The sequence below is a fragment of the Desmodus rotundus genome, chromosome 12 (genome assembly GCF_022682495.2).
Source record: "Desmodus rotundus isolate HL8 chromosome 12, HLdesRot8A.1, whole genome shotgun sequence".
Classification (NCBI taxonomy): domain Eukaryota; kingdom Metazoa; phylum Chordata; class Mammalia; order Chiroptera; family Phyllostomidae; genus Desmodus; species Desmodus rotundus.
In genome coordinates this window covers 1,429,620-1,448,798 of record NC_071398.1, presented here as the reverse complement: position 1 = coordinate 1,448,798, position 19,179 = coordinate 1,429,620, and the positions used below count along the sequence as shown (strand labels likewise).

Genomic DNA, 19,179 nt, shown 5'->3' with positions numbered 1-19,179 from the left:
GGGTGGATGGGTGGGTGGATGGGTGGATAGGTGGATGGATGGATGGATGGATAGATGGGTGGATAGATGGATGGATGGATGGGTAGGTGGATAGATGGATGGATGGATAGATGGGTGGATAGATGGATGGATGGATGGATGGATGGATGGGTAGATGGATAGATGGATGGATGGGTGGATGGATGGGTAGATGGGTAGTTTGTTGGGTGGGTGGATGGATGGATGGGTAGATGGATAGATGGATGGATGGATAGATGGGTAGATAGATGATGGATGGGTGGTTGGATGGATGGGTGGGTGGGTGGGACTCTATCTTCAGCCCTAATAGAACCTTTGAACAGTAGGTCCAGTGGCCCAAATGAAATCTCTTTTTATCATTTCTTCACTCCTTACCTCCCAATCATTTTTTCCTATCAGTATGGTCAATTATAGCAATATACTCTCATCAATCTCTTCATTTTACTCTGGCTTTTATAACAGAAGAAAATATATCTAGGACTGTGCCTGGCCTCCTCTTCAAGCTGATACCACGCGGGAGCCTTGTGGTGAAGGCATCCTGCAAAGTCCACGCGGGCACGGGCACAGGTGGCCGAGGCTGAGGACACGGGACAGGGAGGAGAAGGAGGCCTCTTTCGGGGGGGATGTGGGCAGGGGTTCACGAGGCTCGGGAGACTTCCTGTGCACAGGCCTGGCGGTCTGTCCCCTGGGCGAGACTCTGGAGTGCCCCATGTGCTTCAGGGGCTTTCAGAGGCTCTCGTGTGTGCTCTGCAGGCCGGCTGCGCTTGAGGTCTTTGGGAGTGGCCGGAGCTCAGCCCCAGGGCATGTGGGGTCCCCAAGTGCAGGCATGGAGGGTGTCTGTCCCCTGGAGAACTTACTTCAGCAATGAGGACCAAAAGTCACCCCAGTGTGGACTTTTGCATGACCGCACCACGGCCGTTAGAGCAGCGCCAGTGAGAAAGTTACGGAGAAGAGAGCAGTGAACGCGCGGCACACCTGGCCGCACCTGGCCGCACCTGGCCAAGGGGCAGGTTCTGGAGCCAGACTTCCTGGGTTGGAAACCTGGCTCCCCCACTCAGGACCATGGGCCAAGGTCATTGCTGTGCCTCAGGCTCCTCGTCTGTAAACTGGGGACGACAGCAAGGACACCGTGGAAGCTTCCACCACCTGTCCTACACACGTAAAATAACACCTGCTCACAGTGGGCACTTAGTGTGCGTTGCTGTTCTTCCTGGCGCTTCCACTTTCTCTGTTTGGCCTTCTCTGTCCCTTTCTCCCTCTTCCTTCAAGGTTAAGGAAAGAATAGGCCATTTTTAGGTCATTAGCCTTCTCCCCTCAGGCGTATCGCAGGGCTCGGAGCCCCAGGACGTGGCCAGGCAGGCGGCCCGCCCAGCACCCTGGGGACTGTGGTCGGCAAGTTCCGAGACATCAGGAGGGTGGTGACAGGAAGGCGGTGAGGTCCCCGAGTCAGCTTCCCCGCCCTCCCCCTCTGTGACGGCGTGCTGCTGACACACCACAGGGGCTCAGGACCGACTTGTGGTGCGGAGTGCATTCCCCGGGAGGGTGCCACGTGGCCGTGGTGGGTGGGGACACCCCAATCGTGCAAGCAAGGGGAGGGCCTCAGGGTGTCCCTCCTGCCCCCTTGCAAGGGACACCGCCCCACGGTGTGGCCCAATTTGACAGCTTTCGCATTCAGTGAGATTTCATGTTTTGCTTTTGGTTTATTATGTATGCAAATGTCTTGCTGATAAATTACATGTGTAATTCTATGATCGTAGCCACTGCTAGTCGGCACCAACATATAATTAAACCCACCCTTGAAGTCCCTGAACTTGCCCGCCCCTGACATGATCGCTGACCACTCCGAGGAGGCGGCAGCCCCTGCACCAGCCGTGCCCCAGGGCAGCCCTGTGTGCCCAGCATGTCCACACACCCGTGTGAGGGCGGACTCCCTTCACACAGCTCCACCAGCACGGAAGGGCCGGGTGGTGGGGCCCGGGTGCCTCTCTGTCTCTGTGTCTGGGCCTGGGTGGCCCCAGAGTGGGTGCCTGGTAAAGACTTGGATGAATAAGCCTGAGATTCTCTTCATTTGCCGCGGACCCTCTTTCCACACAGGATTCTTTTTCCTTGGGCCAGGGGCCCGGGGGCTGGGGGCGGAGGGGCGTGCGCCCTGGGCTGCTCTGAGCCCTCTACCAGGGGCGGGTGGACTCAGACCCGTGGGGCTCATCCTCCGAGCATGCTGCTGCTTCTTTTCTCTGTTGACTTTTAAAAACACTCACAAATTGTGCGGAAATACACATACCATAAAATTTACTATCCTGACCATTTTTAAGTGCACAGCTCAGTGGCACTAAGTGCATTCACACTCTGGTGCGCCGTCCCCTCGTCCCCTCTGTCCGTCCCCAGAGCTCTCTCCTCTTCCCAAACGGAAACTCGGAATCTCGGGCCCCATTAAACACGCAGTCCCTGTTCCCCGTCCCCCACCCTCCAGCAACGGCTATCTACTTCCTGTCTTAATTCACCGGAGGACTCGAGGTGCCTCCGATGAGTGGCCTCCCACGGGATTCATCCTTTTGTGACTGGCTTACTTGGCTTAGCATGGCGTCCTGAGGGCCCATCCGTGTGGTAGCAGGGGACAGGATTTCTTTCCTCCCTTGGGCTGACCGATGTCCCACATGGGATTGTGCGTGGGTTGTATGTAAATGCCACCTTTCGTGTATCCATCATCCATCCGTGGACACCTGGGTGGCTCCCACCTTTTGGCTTTTGTGAATAAGGCTGCTGTGAACACGGACGCGCAGATATTTCTTCAAGACCCTGCTTTTGACGCGTTCGGGTGCGTACCCAATGCGGGGCTGCTGGACCATGCGGTGGTTCCGTGTTTATTTTAAATTTTTTGGTGGAATAGCCATGTTGTTTTCCACAGGCTGCCCCATTTTACCTTCCCGGTGGTGCACGGAGTTCCAGTTTCCCCACATCTTCGCCAGCACTGTTTTTTTGGTTTTGTTTTTCCTTTTTTTTTTGCAGGAGCCATGCCAATGGGTGTGACATTGCATCTCCTTGGGGGTCTGTCTGTTTTTGTATAGTCTGCAAGCAAAGAATGGCTTTCACATTTCTACACGATTGACCAAAAACTGAGAGAAAGATAATGCTGCATGGCACATGATGATGCTGGTTGTCCCCCGGCATCCACGGGGTGGGGGTTGGTTTCGGCGCCTCGCGGCCACCAAAACCCACAGACGTGCATCTCCTATGCACCGGCGCAGTTCTCCTGCCTGCCTGGGATCTTCACTAGATTCAACGCCTGATGCAGTGCGAGTGCTGTGCAAATAGTCGTTAGGCCGTGTGTGCAAGAACGATGACAAGAAAGTGAAGTCTGCCCGTGCTCCGGACAGACGCAGCCGTCATAGGCCGCACCGCATCGCGCGGGTCGGACCGAAGCCACGTTTTCTCCAGACATTTTTGATCCGCTGTTGGTTGAGCCCTCGGTCGTGGAACCCACGGATACGGGGCGGGCGGGGCGGGGGGCAGCTGCATATGCAATGCGGGTTTTGGTGTCTGCAGAAAGCGTTTTCTGGGCACGTAGGTGCTCCCTGCATTTCCACGTCACCTGTGGCACCAAGGCAGAGCCGGGCAGTTGGGACAGACACGTGTGGCCTGAAAGCCTTGAGTATTTCCTCCTGTTCCTTCGCAGAGACCTGGTCAGCCTCGCCCTGGCGTGGGAGCCAGCTCCCCTCCACTTGTTGAATCCCCTCAGCAGCCCACTTTGCAGAAAGATGCACCGAGGCTTAGCACAGGTGACCGACTCGCCCAAGTCTCGCCTCCGGACGTGGCCGAGCCAGGAGGCCTGTGACTCTGGGCCTTGCTGTCGGCACCGTCACGCAAATGAACACATTCCGAGACAGCTCTTCACAGGGGTTTGTGTGGGCCTGGGGGCGGTCCTGGTTGAAAATGACCTTGGCAATGATATTATGGCGACCTGTGGACCTTGAGAGAGGTGACAAACTGAGGGACAGGATGAAGATGGGAGCAGGTGCGAGGTAACACAGGTGCTCCTGCCTGTAGGATGGGGATCGGTTCTGGTAAACCCACCCGAGGTGGAAGATCCCGTAAGTGGAAAATGCTCATGAGACGCGGAACCTACCGAAGGTCACGCCGCAGCCCCGCCCACCTCCAGTCGGGCAAAACCAGCTGACGCAAGGCCAGCTGTGTACCGAAGGGTCCAGGAGCTCGTGCTGTTCATTATGCATGTCACTTCCTCACCGTTGTAAAGTCAAACAATCAGGAGTCACACCGTCATCTGTCGGGCACAGTCCGTGTTTAAAGTCCGCGCCCTTGGTGTGTGCGTGTGGCGGGGTGAGCTCCCCGGTGGCGCAGGAAGGTGGCAGCTGCGAGATGCCTGCCCGTCCGCACGCCCGGCATTGCCCCAGGGTGGCAAGAAGTGCTAAGCTGGTCGCTTCCTTCTCCCTGCATGAAAAAAGCGAATGATTTCCCTAACCCAGAGGAAAGAGCACGAGAGTGTACTGCAGAACGTGCTGATTATTCCCCCGTTGTGTTTTTGAGCACGCTCAGTTTGGGGCAATCCCCAGCATGGATGTCTTTGGCCAGCCCCAAACGTCTTGCTCCCAGCGTCAGGGATCTGTTCTTCCACTTTTCAGAAACTGCCTCTCGGGCCCAGCGAGGCAGTTGTCTCTCTCTGCCTCCTCCCTCTTCGCCGCCTGCTTGGCCCACCAGGGTGCGCGCACCTGCGGCCAGGAACCTGGTGCCACGTGTCCACGCAGAGGACAAAGCGTGGGTGGCTATTGGCTCTTTCTTCAGCAGAGAGAAACGTCTTAGTTGCTTTCACCTATTTGTGAGCATTATAGAAATCACCTATCCACCCAAGCGTTTGAGGGGTGCCATGGGGCCCCGGGAAGCGGTCAGTCTGCGTCTGCCTCAAGCAGAGATGTGATTCTTGTTCTCTGTTTGGGGATGTGTGACCTTCTCCCCAGTGACTTCGGCGTTTCAGTGGCAGGCTCTGAGAGGTGCTTTGCGTGTCCCGGTGGTGTGTGTGTGAGCTTTGGCTGTGGGAAAGTCAGTCCAACTCCACCCCGAGTTTTCTGGCTCAATTCATTTTGCACAAAGGAAAGTATGACCATGGGAGGCGTGGGCTGAGTGTGTGGCGTCCTGGGAGCACCTTGCGGGAGGGACAGCCAGGACTTCGGCTTTGGAATTTCTTCCTTGCAAATGGGCCGCGATGCTTCACACCAGGGGCTGTGCTTGTAGGTGCTCTGTGGGGGGGACTTGGTCTGGTGGTGGTTCTGTGCCTGAGAATAAGCGGGAGCCGCGGGTGGTCATCTGTACCACGTGTGTTGGAAATGGGGTGTCTGTGACTTTTTCTTTCTGTTTGAAGGTTCAGTTTGGGTCTTGGCTTGATCTCGGTGTCCACCTCCCAGGGGGTCGGGGGTTGGACCACCAGCTCATCGGACCTTGGGTGTCCTGTCTCTTGTGGCCCCGACTGTACCCTTAGGCTGATCCCTGTGCTGACCGGCAGCTAAGTCTTTGTCAAGGCTTAGCTCTTGTGGGTGGGATGCAGCAGCCCCTACACCCGGGAGCTTGCGGTCCTCAGGCGCGGAGCCGTGGCTGGAGAGGGGTGTGTGAGTGGGGAAGGTGGGGCGCACTGATTGGGACGGTGGTCGGAACATGTCTGTGTTGAATGTTTCTGCTCCAAAGCCGTATTTATTGATTTTTTTCCTAAGTAGTAAAGGAAGATAATCAAATTTTCCTTGTGTTCAGGTGTGTGGATTCTTTCACACCTAAGAGGAGTAACTAACAAAAATGATGATCTTAGGGGTGGGCTGGACTCCACGGGGCCGCTTTCGCCCCCTCACAAAACGCTGTGTGGGGCGTCACTTGGAAAGCGCAACAGTGGGGTGGGCTGGGGTCCCTCCTCTCCAGGCCCTGGGGTGAGTGTCTTCATACAGGACGCCAGTGTCTCCAGAAACGGGGCACCCCAAATATTGTCCAGTCTCTGGCCCCGAGGGAGGGTTCTGAGGGCAGAGTTCTGTGGGCGATGGGGGTCGCCCCTAGAAGAGGAAGCTGTCCCCTTGTCCCGGCTGGTGGAGTAGACGGGTGCCTGGGACGTCTCCAGCCCTGCAACCTCAGGTTCCTCCTGGGGGTGCGTTGTTTGGACCGGGTGGTGTCTAACAGACTCTCGGGGGTGCGGGAACTTGCAGATTCTGACGCAGCAGCTCCGAGGACAGAGGTCCCTGAGCAGCAGGGATGAGGTGACCATCTTCTACCTAGGCTCTGACTGTCACAGCCCAGGGGTCTTCTAAGACCCGCCAGTGACTGGACCCCCTGCCGACCAATCACATCAGGAGTCTCCTTGTGGGGAGACTTTGAGGGGCTTGCACATCGCCTGGGTATGAACTGCTGGCATCCGGGCACCGCCACGGCCTGGAGACACCGCACGGGCCCCCCACCCATGTGCTGATTTGGAAGTGTGGGGTGTGGTCCAAGAATTTGCATTTCTAAAGGTTCCACGTGGTGTCTCCCCTGCTTGCTCTTGCCCCACACTTGGAGACGCCCCCCCCCCCCCCATCTAATGTTACCAGAGGAGCTACTGGTCACGCACAGACCGTGACGGGTGGGCACTGGGGGCTCCTGGAGACCCCACCGCCCTGGGCTGCTCTGTGAGGCTGGGTCACACGAGCTCTCTCTTGCAAAAGGTTTGTGGATGGAAAGGTGTTTGCAGACCTCTGCAGGAAAGGCAGGGGAACGAGACTCCTCCTGAGATGGCTGGACGCTGCCCGGCTGCAGTGGGCGCTTTGCGGGGTTCTCCACCCTCCGCTCCCTGGGGAGGCTTCTGTGGGACTGGCCGGTGTGGGGCGGTGCGGGGGGTGCTGGAGTCCAACGTGGCAGCTGGCCGCAGCTCGGGACTGTTTACCAAGTGCCAGGCACTGGCCTCAGTCTGTCCCCGTGATCTCACTGGGCACTACTAGCAGCCTCATGAAACAGCGCTGTGTTTACCCCGTTCCGTGTGCGTCCCACGTGCTCGCCGCCGCCTCCCAGATTAAGGAGGCGGATGAACACGGCTTCGCTTGGGCGGCAGGGGAGAGGGGTCACTGCTGGGACGGGCCCTGGGGCGCGGTGGCCCCCGCTGGCTCTTGTAGGTGCTTTGGGATGAGCGCAGATCAGCTGCCACGGCCCAGATGGTGGACCTGGGCCAGGTGAAGGAGGCAGAGCGCCTGCCCCTCGGAAGAGGTCACCGTGGCTGTGCTTGTTGGGCAGCGTCCCAGCTGGCCAAGGCCTCCTGGGGAGCCAGCCAGGGAACCTGCTCACTGTGAGGCCCTCTTCCTTCGGCCCTTAACAGTGCAGATGTGCTGGGAGGAGGGCCTGGGAAGCAGCCAGGGAGAGGCATGGTGGTCTCTCTGGACCCAGGTCCTGCTTCCAAGGCTACTGCTCAGCCTGCCCTCTGCCCCCTGCCCCCTGGGGGGCCGTGCCAAACACACGGGGGTTCTGTTGAGGCATCCTGTTACAGCTGGCCCTCCTCCTGTTCCCTCGGTTGGCCACAGGTTGCGGTGGGAGGCATCCTAGCAGAGCCTGGGTCCTTTACGGGGAGAGGGGGCTGCCCTCTCAGCCCTCATCCGAGCCACTTGCTGTCTGTCCTGCACGTACAGGCCTGGGCCTCCCTAATGTGCTTCGGGCGGGTGTTTGGTAGCAGAGAGAAGACAGGACAGCCCAGCTCACTGAACAGAAGCTCCCGGAGGGGGTTAGAGACGCTGCCAGGCTGCAGGGCGAGAGGACTCTCCGCAGGAGATGTGGGAACTCGTCCTGCACTCAGAAGGTCGGGCCCAGGCACCCTCCCTTCAGTCCACGGGCCCGCCATCCTCCGCTCACGGGGTGGGTCTCTGGAAGGGCTGAGGGAGACTTGGCTGCAAGGCCACTAGGCCTCGGGGCACCTCGTCACCCAGGTCTCCCTAGGCGCCAGCACAGCCTCCTCGTGTGCCCGGCGAGGACACGCCTGGGCGTTCACCCCCGTTGTGACCGAGGTTCTACGTGAGCGCTTTTCTTAATAGAACGTTTTGACTCTGAGCCGCCTCTTTTCTGAACTCTTGAGGCTGATGTGACCGAACTTTCGGAAAGAGGGTTCAAATTCAGATGGCTGTCGTGTTCTGGGATGCAGCTGCGTCTTGTGAGAGAGGAGACAACCCTTTCCCCTCCATGGAGACACGGGTGCCACCTGCCACAGGGGCCAGCACCCCGTCCCGTCTGCGGGCAGCGCAGGGCATGGCTGAAGGCTTGGGCGTGCAGGTGTCATCAGGGTTCGCAGGGAGGAGCCGGCCCAGGAGCAGCAGTGGCAGGCACTGGGGTGACTCTCCCCCCAGGTGGCCCTCCGTGCGGGCTTGGAGGAGAACAGCCCGGCAGTGAGTCAGCTTTACCAGGCACGTGTGTATCTGGGGCCAGGCAGCAGGAGCCCGCTGGCCTTGAAGTCCGCGCCCTCAGAAGTTGGCTTCTCCCCAGAGACCGCGTGCCCACCAGCACCCCCGGGTGCTCCAGCCCCCTGTTCCCTTTGGAAGAGTGGGCTGGTCCTGGACAGCTTTAGGAATCTAAGCTAGGTTGCGGTGCACTCTGAGCCCAGCCTCGCCCTGGGGTGCCTCGGGCCAGAGGAGCCACGCCCAGGCTGTCACCTGGGGTGTCACACGCTGCACACAGCCCTGGCCCCCGTTCCCGGTCAGGCAGAGCAGGCCCACCTGGGTGTGCACCTGGAACTTCCTATCTCACCTGGGGCCTCTGAGAGGGAGGGCTCGCTGCCTACCAGCGCCCCCCCCCCCCCCCAGTCTCGAACACAGCCCCCCTGCTGGCCGTTTGAATGAGGTCCCCTAACGCCTGGGCTCTGGGTGTTGATCTTCACATAGTCCGTCGGCTACGGAAGAACGGTTTGCAGACTCGTTCATCCGGAGAAGCTCTTGTCATCTGGGAGACTTGGGACGGGGACGAATCACAGTGGTGGTCTCAGAACTTTGGGGGGAGCCGCTCCCTGGGCAGGGTCCCGGTCCAGACCTGGAGGTGCGCCGGTCGGGAGGCGTGGGGGGGGCCGGAAGTCTCCATCTCCCACAGCTCCTTTGTCGCAGCAGGTGCTCTGGGACCACACTAACCCCGGGCCTGCCTTTCAGTGGGTGGGCATTGCCCCGGCCTGGCCTTCAGAAGACTGGATTCTAGCAGCTTCTTTCATGCCTCTCAGCTGGGGGACTTGGGGTCAAACGTTTTGGGTTTCTGGACGTCAATTTTCTCAGCAATAAAATGAGAAATTAGTTCTCTATGGTTCCTGAGAGTCCCTTCAATTGTGAAGTTCTAGCACATTAAAAACAAGCTGCGTTTTTGGCCTGGAAAATTGCAGTTTCCCCCGAAGGGGGGCCTGGAAGGTGAAGAGAGAGGGCTCCGTGGGCGTGAGCTTCACCGTGGGAGGCCACACCCGCGGAGTCACCGAGGCGGCCTCCACGAGAGAACCCAGCGTATTTACCGAAATCTCGGACTCGAACTGCCTGGGCGCTCCCTGGACACCGGCATGCCGGGCCTCTGTCGACGGCAACTACCTTGAAACCCACCAACCCGACCACTTCTGTGATTGGTAGCACTCAATGGCAACAGCTCATTTAAATAAGCAACATCTGGACATCATTATTTTTAGGGATTTCTCATCTGTTTGTTTGAAATCTGGGGCCTTTATGAATCTTGCATGAATATTCTTTTATATTCACATCGACCATCAAGACACAAAGAAATAGCCAAAAGCGCCGTCCAGCGAGTCTTTGATTCCGTGTGTGTGTGTGTGTGTGTGTGTGTGTGTGTGTGTTTTAAACAGCAAACCCATCGTGGAGGGGAGAAGGCCCCCCGAGGCGGCCGGGAGCGGAGGCAGGGGACCTGGTCACCCTTCGAGGGGCCAGGAGAACTGGACAGTTTAAAGCCACCGCAAGAAGACGGGTTTGATTTTACATATACTAATAGGATGTTTTAAAATAATACACTTTTGGACCGACGATGCCAGAACGGGGCACTCTCTGTTTCTCAGAAGAACCCAAGTTAGAGCGGGTGTGGTAAAAATAGAAGCTGTGGCTGTGCGGCGTAAGGTGATGCATTAATTTTTATGAGTGAGGAAGAGGCACCGCCCAGGCAGGAGTTCGGATAAACATAATATCCCTTAATTAATCCATTATGCCCCGGTCCACCTGTTCCACTTTTATTACCTTAAAAATGAAAAAACGTCAAAAGAGGAAATTGCTGTTTTTTTTATATCAAAAAAGCCCTTTTTGAAAAATCGTAAAATGTCTAATCTAGTTCGCTGTCTAATACTAATGAGCTCCGCAAGCCGTCTTCTTGCGCGGTTTGGGATAAAAGGTCAGCTTCTGGCGGTCACGTTCCAGGACTTCTTGAGATGAGGCAGAACCTTTCAGCTCCGAGGACCGGAAATGGCACTTTCGATCAGGCGCGTTATTAATAGCTATTTGTTATTAACACAGTAGACTTTGAGAAGTCCCGAGCCCATCCTCCCCGAGCCCCCAGCGTCTCACGGGGGCAGGTGCCGGAAGTGCTGGCGGGAGCTGGATCTGCCTCATTTCTGGCCCATCTTTTTGGGGCGGCACGAAGCTGAGGTCCCAGGCCCGTGGGGCTGTCCCCCAAATGCCATGCTGTATCATTTCCTCCGATCTCTAGACACCTCCGCAGGTACCATTTCCGTCTCTCTGCTCCCAGCAGCGTGCCTCTCCACACGTCACTGCCACCCGCCTGCCACGGCTGGTCTTGGCGCCGTGGGCCACAGGCGGGCACATTCCAGGCACCTTCGGTGGCGGCATGCTCGGCGGCTGCCGCCGGCCTCGTTATGGAAAAGAATTGCCTGGTGGGTTGAGGGAATGGCCAACAGCGGACTCGGATCGTGAAGCCGAAAGTGATATTGCCGACGAGAGGTCATTTCTCCCAGCCGAGGGGCCATCGTTTGCCACTATAAACTGCACACTGCAGTCAGTATATGTTTTATTAAACCATTTGAGGGACTTGGGAGCCGTTTCATTTAAACTTCCTGCTGGATGTAGCGCGGGCCGAGCTCAGAGCAGCTCACAGAGGAGGCCGGGAGCAATCTGCAGAAATATCCCGAGCGCCCGGCAGGACGCTCACGGCCGGGAGCCTGGCCAGGCTGTGCCCGCGCTGGAGGCCGCCTCCAGGCTTGCGTGCACAAGTGTGACTGCGCGTGCCTGTGTGAGTGCACGCCTGCGTGTGAGTGTGTGCACGCTCGAGCATCCATGTGCACGTGTGTGCGGGCGTGCGTGTGAGTGTGTGTAGACTCCAGCCCAGCTCTGCCACTAACGGGCTCTGTGACCTTGGTCAAACCTCTTTGCCGCCCCGAACCTGCTTCTGCTTGTGCACAGTGAGGGTGTTGGATGTGACATCAGAGGCAAGGTAGCCTGCAGCTCAGGGACTCCCTGAAATGCAGGGTGGTCGGGGTCCCCATCTGGCTGTGGGTGCTGAGACTCCCGGTCAGGCCCCACTTGTCACCTGGGATGGCCCGTCTGTCTCGCTGGCCTGTCTGAGACGTGTTAATGGGCTCTGGGGCCTGGGGCGACCCTGGTCCGGGGGTGACGGGTGGGATCTCAGCTGAGAGCACCCCAGTTCTCGGGGTGAAGCAGGGCAGCCCCTTCTGAGGGTGCCTCTGTGTGTGAGGAGGTCGGAGCCGAGGCGAGTGTGAAATGGGTTGGCAGCGATGGAGGGACTGCTGTCACCTGCCCGCTCCCCCCATCCCCCAGCGAAGGCTCAGCGACTGGGCCTTATAAGCTGCAAACCATTATAGGAACAAAGGTTTTATCCTCATCAGTAACTTTGTTGTTATAACTTAGCTCCAAAGTGCCCCCTGCCCCACACGCCTGCAGGTTCTGTGCTTGCCGTTGGGGCCTGTGAGCGAGGAGGCCTGAGGTCACGTGGGCTTTATCTGCAAAGGCAGCGGGCAGGACCGAATCTTGCGTGGTGGGTTTCTCGGCCCTAACTGGTGGTCTTTCGTAGGTGGCCTTAGTTCTACAAAGTTATATAACCAAATCTTCAGTCTAATTGGTAACTATATTTAGGAGGTGGAGAAATATGTGAGCTATTCGTTTCGATTAAATTTTTTATTATGCACTCTGCATTTGGATTGACAACTATTAATATTAAAGAGCTTGGCCAAATTGAAATTTGTATTGCTGGAGAGACTTAAATATAATGTATGATGCTGGGAGAGAGGAAAAGCCGAGAGAATTAGCAGGCCGGGCACAGACCGGTCCCCACCAGGTACCACGGGGGCCGTGCGGGGGGGGCGGGATGGACGTCCGCAGAGATGACCATCCGAGAGGGTGTGGAGCCCCTTGGAGCTCGTCACACAGACAGTGTCGGTCAGAACGGTCACGCCCAGCGTTCCCTCGGCGCCTGGTGAGAGGTTGGGGGAAGCAGAGATGGCCCTTCCGACGGAGCGCCGGGCATTGCTGCCAGAGTGGCGGCAGACATGGGGCTAGTTTCTCCGGAAGCCCCAGAGCCGTTGTGAGGATGTCTCCAAGTCCCCGGGAGGCGGGAGGTCTGTCTGCCCCATCAGATGAGATGGACGACCTGTGGGCTGTTCCGTTCTAACTCCGCTGTGGCCAGGCCCGGGCCTGACTCGGGGTTTCGTGTCTGTGGGGCTCGGTTCCTTCTGACAAAGCCCGTGGCGCTGGGTTTCCCTGGATGCCACATGCCGGGACCTGCAGGGTTGGTGTGGAGCCCTGGTGGGCCTGCAGAGGCTGGGGCTCGGATAGGGGAGCAGGGCGTCTGGGTCCACCCAGCCTCTGAGAGACGGGGGACATGGCCAAGAGGAAGTGTCTTCTTTTGGACTCTACAGCTGTGTAGAGCTGAGGGTGAGGCCACAGCTGATGGGTCACTGGCTGGTGACCCTTGTGGGCTGGTCTTTACCGACTCCAGGCACCTCCGCCTGCCATATGGGACCTCTGGCTGTGCCCTTAGTCTGCCAAGCCAACCCTGTCCCCATTCTCCAGGCAAGCTCCCCAGTGGCTGGGGCTACAGAGTGTCCCTCCGCAGTGACCCCACACTGGCCCCTGAGGGTGAGGCTGGGCTCCCGTTCCCCGCCTGGCTTGGCGCCCCCAGGGCCTGCACACAGAGCATGCAGGATGTCACAGTGCACGCTCCAGGTGTGGCTGGAGGGGAGGCCAGGTGCTGCCTTCACCCCGGCTGCTGCAGTCGCCCAGTGCCCCCCTCACTCCCCGCCGGACTACAGCAGGCAGGGCTACTACCTGGGAGGCTGAAGGGAGCTCCCCAGCGTCGGGGCCGGAACGCTGGAGGAGAAAGAACCTCCACGAACGGGGTTGCCCGAAGAACAGGTGGCTCCGGTCCTGTGGGTTTTATAAACATGTGAGGTTCACTTCCAGACACTTCATTCTCGAACAGCCCAGAGCTCCAGGTGGAGAGTTGGCTTTCTGAGGCCCAGCGGGCGTCCCAGGTCTCCTGGAGGGGGACAGGCGGTGCTACTGTGGCCTCACTGTCTCTCCGAGGACCCTCATCACGCCTGTCTCTGCCCCTCAGAGCCCAGAGCAGGTCTGTGTGGTGCAGAGACAGGCCAGGGAGGGACAGGGGGGCGGGGAGGCAGGCCTGGGGGACCTCCCAGGGCCCCTGAGCTTGGGTCTCTTTACCTGGTCCTTCCAGAAGCCCCGTTGTCTGGATGGAAAAGTGGAGGTGTTCTCAGAGCTGGAGCAGCCGCTCCGAGATTCAACAGGGAGGGCTTGGCCGGGGGCTCTGAGGGTCCCCCCTGCCTGTCCCCCGGGGAAGGGAGGGAGCCATCTCCCCAGGCAAGGCCCATTGGTTGGGTCCCTGAGCAGCGCTTGTCCCTGCTAAATCTGGAATAGAGGGTGGGAGACCAGGCCCACAGGGCGGCCCCCCAGGCTCCGCCACCTGCCTCCGCAGCTTGGGGGCCACTCGGGCTGCAGTCTGGCTCGAGTTGGCACGCAGGGCCAGACAGACATTCCAGGAGCAACGGCACAGTTGTCACAGAGGAGGGGCAGGTGGCCCGTGTGTGTCCTGGGCGTCCCTTACCTCTGGGTCGAGGAGACTGGTTGGGGCCAGCAGACATCTCTGTCTTCGGCTTGTTCATCTGAAGCTCTGTGGAGTTATTTCAAATTAGAGCCCAAGGACGCAGGCCAGAGAGGGAGGGCAGGCCTGGGGCCTGGCAGGTGGGGGGCCTGCTTCTCCCTCCATCCAGGGCCCAAGGCCACACCCTCCTCTTCCTGGGCCCGAATTTCCCAGGAAGGAGTGGACAGTGAGAACTTCCCACCCCAGCGGGGTGGGTGGGGACCTGTATGGAACTTGAGCTGGGTGACAGCTGGGAGCCAGGACTAGGCAGGAGCAGGGGTCCTGAGTTAAGGTGCCCACCTTGGTCACTCAGAGGGCTCTCCCAGCAGGATTGGGGCAGTGCCCAAGGCAGGGAGCTGGCCATCGAGTGTCCTTTCCTCACTTTGTCCCCACAGCGTGGCACCTGGGCCGGGCACAGAGGAGGTCCCCTCCCCACCTTCGTGGACTAGATTTGATCGAGAGTCTCCTCCCTTCTGTCTTCCAAATCTTAACATCAGACTCATTGATTACGCTGACGACCACGGACAAATGCTGGCGCCTTTCGCCCGTTCTCGTATTTGCCCACGAAATCTGTGCTGAGTCATTGTTTCGCCTCACTGGCCGATCTAGTTCCAGACGCCTTGTCCCCGAAGGTCAGGGGCCAGCTCGCTGACATCCTGCATCCCCCAGAGAGACTCAGGTAAACAGGTGCTCATTTGCTTTGCTCAGACCTCAGCCCCAAGTTTCTCTCCTTTCTTGTCCGTTTTTTAAATTTATTTTTAATTTTTAAACTTTATTTCTTTGAGAGCAAGAGACATCCATCAGTCATTCTACTTATTCATGGGTCCTTTCGTTGATTACTATATGAGTCCTGACCGGGGATCGAACCTGCAATCTCAGCATACTGGGATGATGCTCTGAGCAACTGAGCTGCCCAGCCAGGGCCTCCTCTCTGGTCTTTTTTTTTTTTTTTAAATTTTTATTGTTATTCAATTACAGTTGTGTGCCTTTTCTCCCCATCCCTCCACCCCACCCCAGCTGAACCCACCTCCCTCCCTCACCTCCACCCTCCCCCTTGATTTTGTCCATGTGTCCTTCATAGTAGTTCCTGTAATCCCCTCTTCCCACTGTCCCCCCCCCCCCCCCCCGCTATTGTTAGATTGTTCTTAACTTCAATGTTCCTCTCTGGTCTTGAACGGACACCTTGGAGTCCCCAGGACTCAACAGGGCTCTCACCTTTCCACCACCCCACTCCCCAGTCAAAATATGAGCTGTCTCCCCAATGGTGAGATGATTCTCTTTCCTCTGCCGATTCATTTTGAGTTAAGGTTGAAAAACCCACGAAAATCAAAATGAGTACAAAATGGCCTGGGTTTGGGAGGCTCTGTACCTCGAATATTTTGACAGGACACTTGCAAACTCTGAAGGGGGGACAGCCCAAGACTGACACGCCTACACCTGCAGGATGTCCAGCCCGCGGTCCACGGGCCACCCGGTATGGCTATGGACGCAACACAGAAGTGTAAATTTACTTAAAACCCCCCTTTCCCCCTGCTCATCAGTGTTTGTTAGTGTTTGTGTATTTAATAGGTGGCCCGAGACAACTCTTCTTCTTCCAGGGTGGCCCAGAGGTGCCACAAGATCGGACACCCCTGCGTGGGGCTGCTCTTGGCCTTTGCCTGAAGGTGCGCAAGCCCCAGAGTGATTTCCGACATGTGGTTTTGAAGGGAAAGCTGAAAAGGTAGAAGGTGGGAATATTCTGGAAAATCCAGTTCCAGGAAAGTTCCTCCTGAGCCGAACCGTTCCCAGTGTGGAGATCTGTCGCCGAGCGAGGTGTTTTATGGTGACTTTCTCAACGCAGCTGTGTTTGCCGCAGAAACTCCCATTTCTGGACGGAACACGGAGTGAAATATGAATGTGCTTTTTACAATTTAGTACTTTTAATAAAGGATTTGTGAGCAAAAAGCTTAAGTACAAGAACCACAAAACATATAGATAAAAATATAGCTATAATCACACATCAAAGCCCAGAAAATTCATTACGTAGAGAACATCCGTAATTGAGAGAAGTTGAGAGAACCGACAGAAAAATAATATATACGTCCAGAATTCTGAAGGCATGAATCCTTTTAGCTGGGATCAGGGCTTCCGAGTCCTCCAGGGTGGGTGTTTTATTACGGCGGATGCTGTACTTAGAAGGCCGTTATTTATTACCGTTGAGTTCACGTGGCAACATGAATTTGAGTCTGGGTTTCTGGGAGAAGTTTACAATTAGTCCCCTCATATATATTTATGGTTTTGAAAAATACTTGATGTTAGAATAATTTAAATGCCTTACCTTATTTTTTGACTGGTCTGCGAAAGACTGCCTTTTTAGAAACAAAAACCAAAAAACAAAAGACACCCAAAGTAGCCACTGCTGAGAGCAGAGAACGGCTGTCATGTTGCGGGGAGGTGGGGGGCGCCGTGACCGGGCAGGAAGTGTGACCCGGGGCCAGGGACACTCAGAAAAGGCACAGCTGCCTGCACCTCGGGGCACCGGCCTTCCAGGAGGGGTGCCTGTCACACTCCCCAAGTTTCAGTGTTTTCTCCATGGAAACTTCCGTTTGGGGTCTCAGAGCCGACTCAGTGGGAGCTCCGCTTGCCTTTCCTCTTTCCCTTTGGCCACTTCGGCCAAGACCCTCTCGTCCCACATCCTGACCCCTTCCTCGCCGAGTTGTGACCCTCAGGGGTTGTCAGCGCGGGTCTCGGGGTTTCCCTCTCCTGTTACCGCGCGGTCAGAGCTCATCATTGTGTTTCAGGGCTTCTCAGCCTGACCCACCAGCGACGGCATCGCTGTTGACCTGTGTTTCCTGACGGGGCCTCGAGGTCGGCCACCTGACATCTGCCTCTCGCTGTGCAGACGCTTTTAGCGACTTGCCCTTCTTGCCCAGGACGCCGCGGGCCTTGGCCTCTCCTTGCAGACGGGTGGCGCATCCCTGCTGCCGGGGCACGCTCCCTAACCTTCCTGGGAGGCGTTCCAGAACTGGAACACAGTCACTGGCTCAGATGTCTGAGCTCTATTTTATGAGAATAATCATTTTCTTTCCAGATGCAGAAATCTGCAAAGTACACCACTCATTCTGCGAAGGCCTGTGTTAACACGGGCTCTGGCTGACGGGGGGCCGGCGCCTGGGAGGGCTCACGAAGCCCCTCTTATGGGCTGGCCCACTGTCCCCTGGGGATGTCGAGTCAGGACCCAGTGCAGAATCTCAGGTCCCACCTGCTACGTTCCGGGGGGACAGGCATCTGGTTTTATCCCTGCAGCTTCGTGCAGACAAGGCAGCACTACCCCAGCTCTGCCTGTAGTGTCGACTGAGAGGGACTTGGCCGTGACAGCATTATTTGGGGGGATTTGGTGATCTCTCCATGTAATCTTGTGAATTTTCTTTTTCATATAAGCCACTCCTTTTTTGAAACAAAGAGGATTACCAGTCATAAGTTCTGAAGACTGAGATGGGGGGGAGGGGGCTTACAAGAAGAGTTTTGGAGGGACTTAGGAGCTGGCACCGACCTCCCGCTGTGGAAGAATTCCCAAGCTGGCTCTCTCCCTTTGTGGCAGGGAGGGGGCTCTGGGAGCTCCCTGGCCCTGCGTGGCCTCATATGTCTGTGAGAACTGATTCCCGCAGTGCAGGGTCGCGGGAGGCCAGGCGGGGATGCTGGCCTCAGGTCCCAGCACAGCTCAGACCTGGCCGAGGGGTCTCCCCGACGCCTTGTAGCCTGGCCACTTCCTGTGACTTCCTGGGACAGGCGCTGGGGGGTGGTGTGTGGCGACCAGGCCACCTCAGAGAGCAGGGCCCCTGAGATGTCCTACGGGCCATCGGTCCCACTGCGGTCCTCACCCCACCCGCGTCTCCCCAACACACTCCCCACCTGACTTGCCACCAGCAGGCGAGCTGTCAGCAGTGTGCTTGCAGGGGGAGGGGCAGCGACCCCCATTCTCGTGTAGGGAGAAAGTTCTACACCAGACAAGAAGTCCTTGGGGGCGCAAGAGGGGAAATGTAAAGAAATCAAACCAAACGAAAAATTGCACGAAAGCACAGGGGCTGCCGAGGGAGCCGCCCGGCGACAGAACGGAAGGCGTGTTTCTTGGTCTTCCGGACGGTGTCCGGGTCGTGGCCAGCAGCGCACGGCAGCCGGAGCACCGGGCCAAAGGGGGAAAACCCACCTTCGGGGGGGGGGGGGGCCTGGCGATTGAACCGGTATGTGGCCTCAGGCAAGTGCAGAGTCACGCCCGAGTCTAAAGATGATTGTGTTAGTATGTAGGTCACAGTACCGTGCTGTCTGGTTGTTGGTCGTCCCCTTAGATAACTGTTTGTGGGGTATTAAATGGTTTTGCTGCCTCAGCACACTTTTTAACTGGTATTTTTCACACCGTGGTGCAGCTGAAAAGGCGCGGGGCCGCAGCAAAAATCGATTTATCTTCCCCTCCGCTCCCAGAGCCCCGAGCTCTTGTTTCTGCATTTGATTAATTGATATGCTTTGTGTTGGAAATCATCTGAAACCCTGCTGTCCGACTCGGGTGCCTTAAAAACTTTCATAAGAACCCTGCATAATTTATGTGGGGCCTCCTCGTGACTAACGCACAATAGCGAGATACAGAAAGAAAAATTGGATCGAAGTGCTTTGGGCTTCTAAGTTCCTGAAGGGTGGGACGGGGTTCTTCCTCAGGCCTCTGCCTGTCTGAGCCTCCACGAGGCAGGGCGGCTTGGACGGCTTTGCTCGCAAAGTTCTGTGATATAAGTTTTTCCTTCCGTGGCCTTTGATGAGTGAGCATCTTGGGGGTGGGGGTGTCTCGGTGCTGCTCTTCAAACGGGAAGAGGGGGGCGGAGTGGGCCGGGGGCGGGCGCAGCGTCCCTGTGCCCTGGGAGGTGGGCCAGCAGGACAGGCGCTGCCCAGGCCTGGCCTCGCTGTGCGGCCTGGCGCTTTGACAGCGACGAGTCTGTACGCATTTCACACGACGCTGGGCTTTCTGTGGCCGTTATTAATCTCTATTTTTAGAGCAAAGCGTGTGGCGGGTGAAGGTACCCCAACCCCGCGTTGTAA

General features: G+C 57.4%; 1 protein-coding gene across 4 annotated transcripts in view; it reads left to right on the top strand.

Annotated features, from left to right (window-relative positions):
- ZNF536 (zinc finger protein 536) overlaps window positions 1-19,179 on the top strand; it is a 329,458-nt gene that overhangs the window by 50,336 nt on the left and 259,943 nt on the right. The window lies entirely within an intron of this gene.